Source organism: Antedon bifida, chromosome 6, assembly GCF_963402885.1.
Source record: "Antedon bifida chromosome 6, ecAntBifi1.1, whole genome shotgun sequence".
Lineage (NCBI taxonomy): Eukaryota > Metazoa > Echinodermata > Crinoidea > Comatulida > Antedonidae > Antedon > Antedon bifida.
The window spans coordinates 2,963,422-2,972,259 of record NC_136231.1 but is presented as its reverse complement, the minus strand read 5'-3'; the positions used below and the strand labels follow the sequence as shown (position 1 = coordinate 2,972,259).

The following is an 8,838-nucleotide window of genomic DNA, read 5'->3' as shown; positions in this document are numbered from 1 at the left end:
ATTCAAGTAGTTAGACATGTGTAGGGATACAGTTATTATAGAGCACGATTAAGAGTACAGCTGTATTTTAGACAATTCTAACAGAATAATTTGTTTAGAAATCATCTGGTAAACAACACATCAGTACAGAACATTTAAGTAGTTAGACATCTGTAGGGGTACAGTTATTATAAAACATATATACTAGACAAATCTACCAATACAACTGTTTGAAAAATCATTTATTAGACAATAAAACAATACAGGACACTTAACTAATTTCTTAGAAAAAAACAATTACAAATTTAATTATACACCCAAATGCAAAAACCAAAAGTAACTATTGTTAAACAACTGTACTTTTAGTAGTATTACTGATACAATTTTAATGTTTGCAGTCAATTAAATGAACACTTTACATGCTTATTGTGAAATCTGGTTAAATCCTGCAATATTCTTCTACCCACAGTGTGTTGCTGTTTGGACTGTCATTGAAGGAGCATTTTCATAGAATGAGCATACTGAAGTAGAAGTCTAAATGTATTCACCTATTCATTTGAAACTCATCAACATTATACAGCAGCAGCTCCATAGTGTTTGGTTGCATGAATGATTGGCCAGGACTTGTATTCAATGACATTTTTTAACAAACGTTAAAAGCATAGATGCTTACATAGGCCTTAATTCTTTAGCCTTTCCAGGTTAAACTATTGAATTTGTTACCTTTTATAAGAAATAATTATTTTGAATTAATTTAAGCTCTTCCCTTACAGTTTGTTTTTTAGTATTTTGTAAGTTTTATTTTAATTTGTTATTAAATTAAATCAAAGATGAAATAAAGTTATAAAAGTTGTCTTCAATTCTGTGTGCACCTGCTTTTATCTAATACATACAGCTACATATGAAGATTTAACTATTTAAAAAGCTCATCATCCTAAAGTTAAATGACTTAATTAATTGTATTAATCTTCAGTGTTCATGTTTTTGGAAGACAGTACATCTTTAAGTCAATGCGATTGGTTTTTTTAAACTGGTTATATATACTTGTTAAACCTTATTTCTGATTTACTTTAAACTGAAACCTTTTGTTTTGCTGAAAAGGGTCAAGTCATGACAAGTGCTTTTGCACTTCTGGACTTCAACCTGACTGCCATAATTATGAGGTTTACTACAATAAACATGAATTAAAAATGAATTATGAGAACCCTAGCACATGATGATGTTTATGGATGGAGTTGTTGATTTTCTTGTCCATAATTCTTGTAACATCCAAAGTTGTATAACACCGCATCAGTGTTGTCCACAGCGTAGGTCTATTAGTGTCTGTCAACATATGGTTTTTATTATATAAAATGTTATCAACTACATGTTATTAACATGCTCAAATGTTATTTTCTACCAAAAACAAGTTAAAAAAACAATCTTGTATAGTCAATGTATTCAATTATAATCTCTATTCATCCATTTAAAAAGAAATATAACATCATGTTTGCATATACTTGATAACATTTTGTCATACAAACTTACTTGGTGTAGATTACTGTAGAAGCTTACTAAACTTAATCTAGGTACTTGGAAATAGTAACCCACCCCACACTCAGCTTTGTACGTCACTAATTTATTGAGAAAAATACAAAACTACAGTAAAGTAAACACATTAGTTTTTATTAATGAATTTGACACCTTTTTTCAAGTTAAACACAGGCCTACTACTATCATATGCTATTTATTACTGTATTTTGTATTCTCATCATCATCTTTTATTATTAGTATTTCTGCACAGCGTCAGCTACATATCTTCATTGATTCCAGACAAGACAAATGTTCTTCCACCAACATTATTAGTTGGTTATTATTATCAACTAACTTTTAGGATGGGCTTTAAAACTTTCACATCTTTTTATATTAATTTATTATAATATCACAACCTGAAAGAAATAAAATAATTATTTAACAATTTAAATAACACATTTAGAAATAAAATTAAACACAGGTATTATAGTTATTACCAAAAGGTACTGTAACACATAATACAGCATAAAAAAGCCTTGCATAAGGCCTAGTAGGTTAGGCCTAAGCCTAGGTCCTCTATTAAGCTAGGCCTACTTAGGCCTAGTAGCCTACTACTACTAGGCCTATAGGCCTAGGCTAGGCTTGCCTATGATGAGCCCTAGCTAGGCCTAGGCCGGGCCTAGGCTATATTCAAATGATTTATTTGATTTGAAAAGACTTCGAGTCTGACAACAAAGCCCCGATATGGGTAAAAACCCTACCTGCCTAGGCTCCTAGCCTATGTTTGGTACAAAATACACAAAATTACGTACATTAATTATTTTTTATAAATAAATAAAGTTGTTGGAAAGCCTGAAATCCGTCGCAAATGGCAAATCATAATTTCATCGCACATCACATTTCCTTTCAATTTTCGAAGAAGAAATAACGGAAGTGACGTCAAATGGGCAATGAAAACTCCAACGTAGCAAACGTCCATAGCCAACGTAGCAAAATGACAGTAGCAAACGGCCAATGAGTCTTGAATTCGTAGCAATCGGCCATTTGAGTTCTTCAGAACGTAGCAATCGGCCATTTGAGTTCTTCAGAACGTAGCAATCGGCCAACAAGATCTGGATATATCTATATTTATATATTGTAAAACATTATTACCTGCTATTGATTGTTTGACAAAAAAAATATGATGTGCCCAAATATGGTGGCATTATGCCCAAATATGGTAGTGGTATGACATCATCGTGTCCATATATGGGCACATCACATTTTTTGTCACATAAAGTTTGATAGTGTTATAGACAGAACTTAATAATGGTAGGCATTATTGTTATTGTAAAAAGAAACATTTTAATGATTGTTACTTTGCTTCTTGATAATGCGTGCGATAAAATCTTATTTTCTAGAAAACAAATCAGTTATAACGATTTAAAAATAATTTCCACCGTAAGATACTTATCAACACTTCAAACATAATTTTCTGAATAGCCTTAAAATATTTAGAAAGGTGACGTAAAAATAACCCACTCAACCTACCTTAACGCGCGTTTAACATGCGTGCTCGACGCTGATTGGCTGATCTATGTCTGGCTGCAAATCACGAATTATCTTGTACAGATTCTGATGGTCATAATAATGTTTGAATTCATTTTCTCAAGGTTGTTTTTCAATCTATAATTTCCTCTTGAAAATATGACAAAGTAATGCGTTTGTAACAATAAATAAATTGCAGTGTTAAACATTGTATTTTAAAATGTATTCGATTGTAGCCTAGAATTGTGTTATTGCATTATTTTAGGAATCATAGATATTATATTATATTTTTTTATTTAACGAAATTAATAATATTATCATTACGTTGTTAGTATCTTTATTATATATTATAAATTTCACAATTTTACAAATCAAAATAATTTGAAATTGCTATGATAGAAGTATTCGAATCCATAATAAAATATACGCAAAAGTAAAGTAAAGTAAAAACAGATGAGAGAACATTATTTTATTTACAATTAAATAGTCGGGTCAATTAACTATTGATATATTTCTGAATAAAATTATTATAGTTATATCTATAGTTATCGCTATATTACCATAAATAATTATTATTAATACAAAATGTTAAGATACATAACAATAATTGATGTGAAAAAAGGGCACCCCTTTATATATTATGTAACACAATTACGGTACATCTCCAAACTGTTAGTTTTAAAAATGAATGATGTAATATGATATCAGGATAATAACTCTTTTCTCGGTTTCTAGAATTAAATCTCAATTTATAGAACAGCGCCATCTTCGACGTTACATTAAAGTACTGCAGGACCAACATTTTGAAAGTAAACTTCAAACAACATTTTCTCCATTTTTTACACAATATACACGTCTGTAAAATACATTACGTTATTTTTCCAATGCAAGCTGAATTGAATCAGAAAAAAAATTCCAGACGCATGCTCCAAGCAGTTTAAATAACGAAACCCATGTATATTTATGTCAAAGAATTAAATGCTGTATTATACAATTGAAAATAATGTTTTTGATTTTTTAATTTATTTAAAAGTAAACGTATACCATTTATTATTATTATAAAAATAATATGATAAGAGTAAATAAAATGATAAATTAATAATGTAAATTTTGAATTATTATTTGATTTGATAGCTGATAACGAGTCTTAGCAGGCCTCTAATGGTTCTTTATTAATGCTTAACAAAAACAGTTATTCATAATAACGGGCCTAAAATTAGCTGTATATTATTACTTAAAAATAGGTGTCACATCGTTTATCAATATAACAAAGATGTCATCTAAAAGTTTACAAAAGGCACTTTGGTAAGTAAATTCAGGTTTAGTTAATTTAACAACGTCTACTAATATCAATATTGACGCGCTTAGCAAGAAGTACCGCCTAGTTGATTTACACCCCTTTATTCAATCTTTTCTTAAATTCTTCTAAAGCCCCAAGCATTTCTATTCCTATTGGTTTAAATATTGGATAGAGAACAGAGAAAATTTAATGATTTGATAATTTCAATATGAACGCTAACAATATCAACAAACAGTATATATAACTTATAACTAAGGGCCACTCTGTCGGCTATGATTACATGCTTTCTTTGTTTCGTTTATGTGGTTAATTCACTTCGTATCAATAGCATTCGTGTACAATATCTCACAATCAAATTATGTTATTGAAACGGGTTTAGCAGATTCAATTGTGCCAGTTTCAAAATCTCTTCAGACTGGAATTTGATCAACCCAGAGTAAAGCAAAAACTTTGATCTAGGCATTTACACAGGTGGGACAACTTCACAAAACACATATTTACCTGCAACTAACACTAACTAGGACTATGCTGCTAAAATTGTTATATTTTATTCGACGGCCTACTACGCCGCTGGCTTAATCCATCCCCCTGTCAACTGAATTGTAATACTTTGAGTATGAATAGAATCATGTTTAATCGTATATACATTTCAGTTGTCGATCATATATTCTATTTGATACTGAGAATCGATCTTTACAATAAAACACAAAATTACAATCCACTCCCAAGAGACATTATGATAACGTTACTCCCTCTGTTGACGAAGAAAAACAAATAAGTTAAATTGTATAGAGAAATGCACTTTTCTTAACTGTGAACCCATGACAGATGTATATGAACATAGGCTTTGTACTATTTCTAGATCACGATGTTTTAGTATTTTTGACAGGTTTGTTTTTCTGTCATTCGTAGGCCTATGTCCAGTTATAGCCCTACTTTACGCAGCGGCACCGACGTTGTGTTTGCGAGAAACAAACAGTACAAAATACACGGCCATGCTACGTCTATAGTATGTGTAAATGCCTAGATCAAAGTTTTTGCTTGACTGTGGCTTGATCAAAGTCGATGATACGTTAATTTTGCTTAATTTGTCATTTCACATTGTCAAGTAATAAATAAAAAGAAGTTACAGTCTCAATTTATTCGTGTACAGTAAATCCAAAACTGCAAAAATAAAAATAATATCTACAGGCCTACTTGTGTAAATGAAGTCAAATTTTGAAAATTACTTTTGTATCCATTGAACTGTGGTTGTATGTTGTGAATGCATCAATATCTAATGGACATAAGAGGAGAAAAAACACATCTTATTTCTTTCTTGTGCAAACTTTAGGCCTAGTGTACAAATCTCGAGTTTTGTATCAGCAAACTTAACTTAAAACAACCGTATGGGAAGGTACCAAAACAATGTAACTCTTTGTCTTTTGAGCTTTTAGGTAAATGTGGTAGTTTGTGTCGAGCGCTACACTAACAGTGTACACTTAATGCACATGAAGATTAAATCAAAATAGATATTATTAAAACACATGGATTATCGTGTTTTATCATAAAATAATTACGTCGTGATCATGTACTTAGTAAATATGTTAATTAAATTTTGATATGATAACGGATAAGCGAATGCGTTAAATGTTTGGATTTAAACGACATAGTTGCCTTAACAGTGTAATGTGTTATTAAATCTGCTGTCTTTCTGCTCACTAATTCATTGTTCGTTTGCTGGTTGATAATGTTACAGATAACATGCACTAAATGAATAATGCATTCAACAACAAATTAACCACTGTAACGTTTGTGTCTTTATTAGTAATGGCGATAGCGGTTTATCGTTATTGGAAATGTTGTTGTCTTAGTCTAGATATATAATGATATACATCGTATCATAATGAAACGTACTATTAAATTATTTTATTATTTTAGAAAACACAATTTTATTAATGACTGCATCATCCTTGTAAGTATTATTATAATCTATTTTTAAGTAAGTCAAACTGTTTGTATTGTCATTTATTATATTAACTAGCATAATTACATTATCATCATTGTTGTACGGTATAATAAAGAAATCATACATGTATTACCGGTCTCTATAGACGGTCACCCGACTTCGTGTCCGAAAAAAAAATATCGTGATTTTTTTTATTGTAGGCTATGTTTGTGGAAATAACTATAATTCATATCGAATCGGTTCTGTTTCCGGTGTTTTACCGTTTTTTTTGTGTACACGGCAACCCATTGTAAATGCCGGAAAGCGCAACGTAACGTAGTCCAGATTTAGATCCAGAACATGCTTTAACCAAATGAAACCGTAAGACCATATTGCAGTATCTACTACGACTTTCACACTCAAAACATTTTGGCTTTCTTTGAAATTTTCATGAAAAATACAATTTTATTAGTCTCGTAAACGATTTTTCTTTCTTTTCTGATAATCGTCAACTTTATTTCAATATTCATATAACAATATTATTTATTATATTTTGATATATTTCTCCATATTATTGAATGGTTTTTGCTTCATATAGGCCTATGATTTACTCTGTAACAACCAAATTAATACATTTTTACCTCGTAAGACAAATTTGATAGAAACTGAGACAATTTTTTTTTCCATTTTGTTCCTATTCTTTAATGAAGCCCGACTGTAAAAATTGCCAATGCCAATGTCTTAATACAAAAAAATAATATATATATATTTGGTTTACAAAAAAGATTATTCTGGAGATGCTTCCAATACTCTAAAACATTGATCTTAGGCCTAGAGCTTTCTTGCTGTTTTAGTCGGGAATAGAGATAGACATATTAAATTTTAATCCTAATAGGACTAAACGTACACCTTGTGTACCACTAATTATATTGTTTATACTGTACTGCTATACCACTAAAAGCAGGGTTTAGTTTGCATTGAATTAAAACTCGGAATCTCATCATTGACTTAAAATTGCAAATTTACGAAAATGCAATACAAAACAAATGCTAAACAGTCGATCATCCGTTACCTCACTAAGTAAACAGCAACTTAGCCTAACTAAAGATGTGGTTAATTCGATCTTTCTTTATTCAAAGCAAAAACCATCAGCCTAGCCGGTGTACTAATTACCCTTATCTCACGTCTTCTTATCGAACGCTTAGAATGTTCATTTTACTGTAAGCCGTCGCAGGTGAGGTTTAACAACGCGGAACAGGATTACGTAAAAACTATCATAATTGTTGTTGTTGTCCTTTGACAATCCAAGTCTTGATTCTAACGATTATTATATCTACACGTTCTCTTAGAATAATGTACGTTACGATTTAATGCCGTTAATCAATTTACTGAAAGGGTTCTGTGTTGTCCTTTTGAATTATCGATGGGTTGTTCACGGCTTCTAACAATTGACTGATTTTGTTGGTGTCAAATGTAATCCTGCCTCAATGAGATGCCCTTTACTTACAATTTGTACTACTCAGATAAAGTACCCCACAATAACATCACTTAATTACTAATTCTTGTAATTTTTAAGGTTTGCTCGGTAACCAAAATCAACAATGCATATTTGCGTCAAACTATTCAAACTTTACGTTAGGTTAATTTTTAGAATGACATTTTTTAAACGAACACAACACACAGAAAGTTTGCAAGTAAACGTTGTTGATCTTATAAATAAAAAAGAAATAGGTAAAAAGTATTGGATGAACAAACAAAAACTTTACTTGCAACTTAATTAGGCCTATTTGTATTTCTAAGAAAACGAAACAAGTAATACAACACTGGATCTGATATTTGTTAACTTTCCAATTAAAATGATTAAATTTGATCTCTTTTAGCAGTAACCAAATCCTCATTTATTTGATTTCATTACCGTATTAAAATTTTAAATGTTCATTTTATTGGATCTTGTTTTACTGCAACGAAAGACAAAATATTGTCATTAGAAAATACATTGATCTTTATAAATGTGTTTAAATTTAAAAAGAAGTATTAATTATGAATTTATAAACAATTCATTGACGTTTGATGCATTGTAATGGTAAAAAAACTTCTGAGGAAATTGAATAAAGTTCGAGATATTTTACGATTTTATATACATTTCAGCTATGAATGGCCAAAATTAAAGTAATCGTCGATTTTTGTTGAATCTGCACTGACGTATAATATTTGTACTGAAAAAAAAACCGTGTTTATACTATAGCTTAGCTCACTTTTTATAATTTTGCTTTATGTTTTAATTTTAGTATTCGTTAGATGTATAGCCACATAGTGGCATACTCATTGTTTCTTTTGAAGAAACTAATTAATTAACTTTGCATAATCACAATTCCTATCAAGCAAACGCTTTTTGGTTCAGAAGCATTAACAAAGAGATTTAAAAGACTGTGTTTAACATGTAAATAAGGATATTAATTAAGGATTCAATTTAGTAAATTCGACTAAGAACATCTTAATGTAACACAAATCATAATCCATTTAATGCTAGCCTTCATGGCAAATCATTCACTGCTTTAGATATTCTTATCCTCATTAAAACATTATATTGTTA

The 8,838-nt window shown here is 30.2% G+C and overlaps 1 long non-coding RNA gene across 1 annotated transcript; it reads right to left on the bottom strand.

Moving 5' to 3' along the window:
- Positions 1-1,745: 1,745 nt before the first annotated feature.
- On the bottom strand, positions 1,746-2,596 carry LOC144845402 (uncharacterized). The gene is made up of 2 exons (XR_013612547.1): positions 2,253-2,596; positions 1,746-1,907 (listed from the first exon to the last, which is right to left on the bottom strand). It is a non-coding gene; the product is annotated as an uncharacterized LOC144845402 (long non-coding RNA).
- Between the last annotated feature and the right edge of the window lie 6,242 nt (positions 2,597-8,838).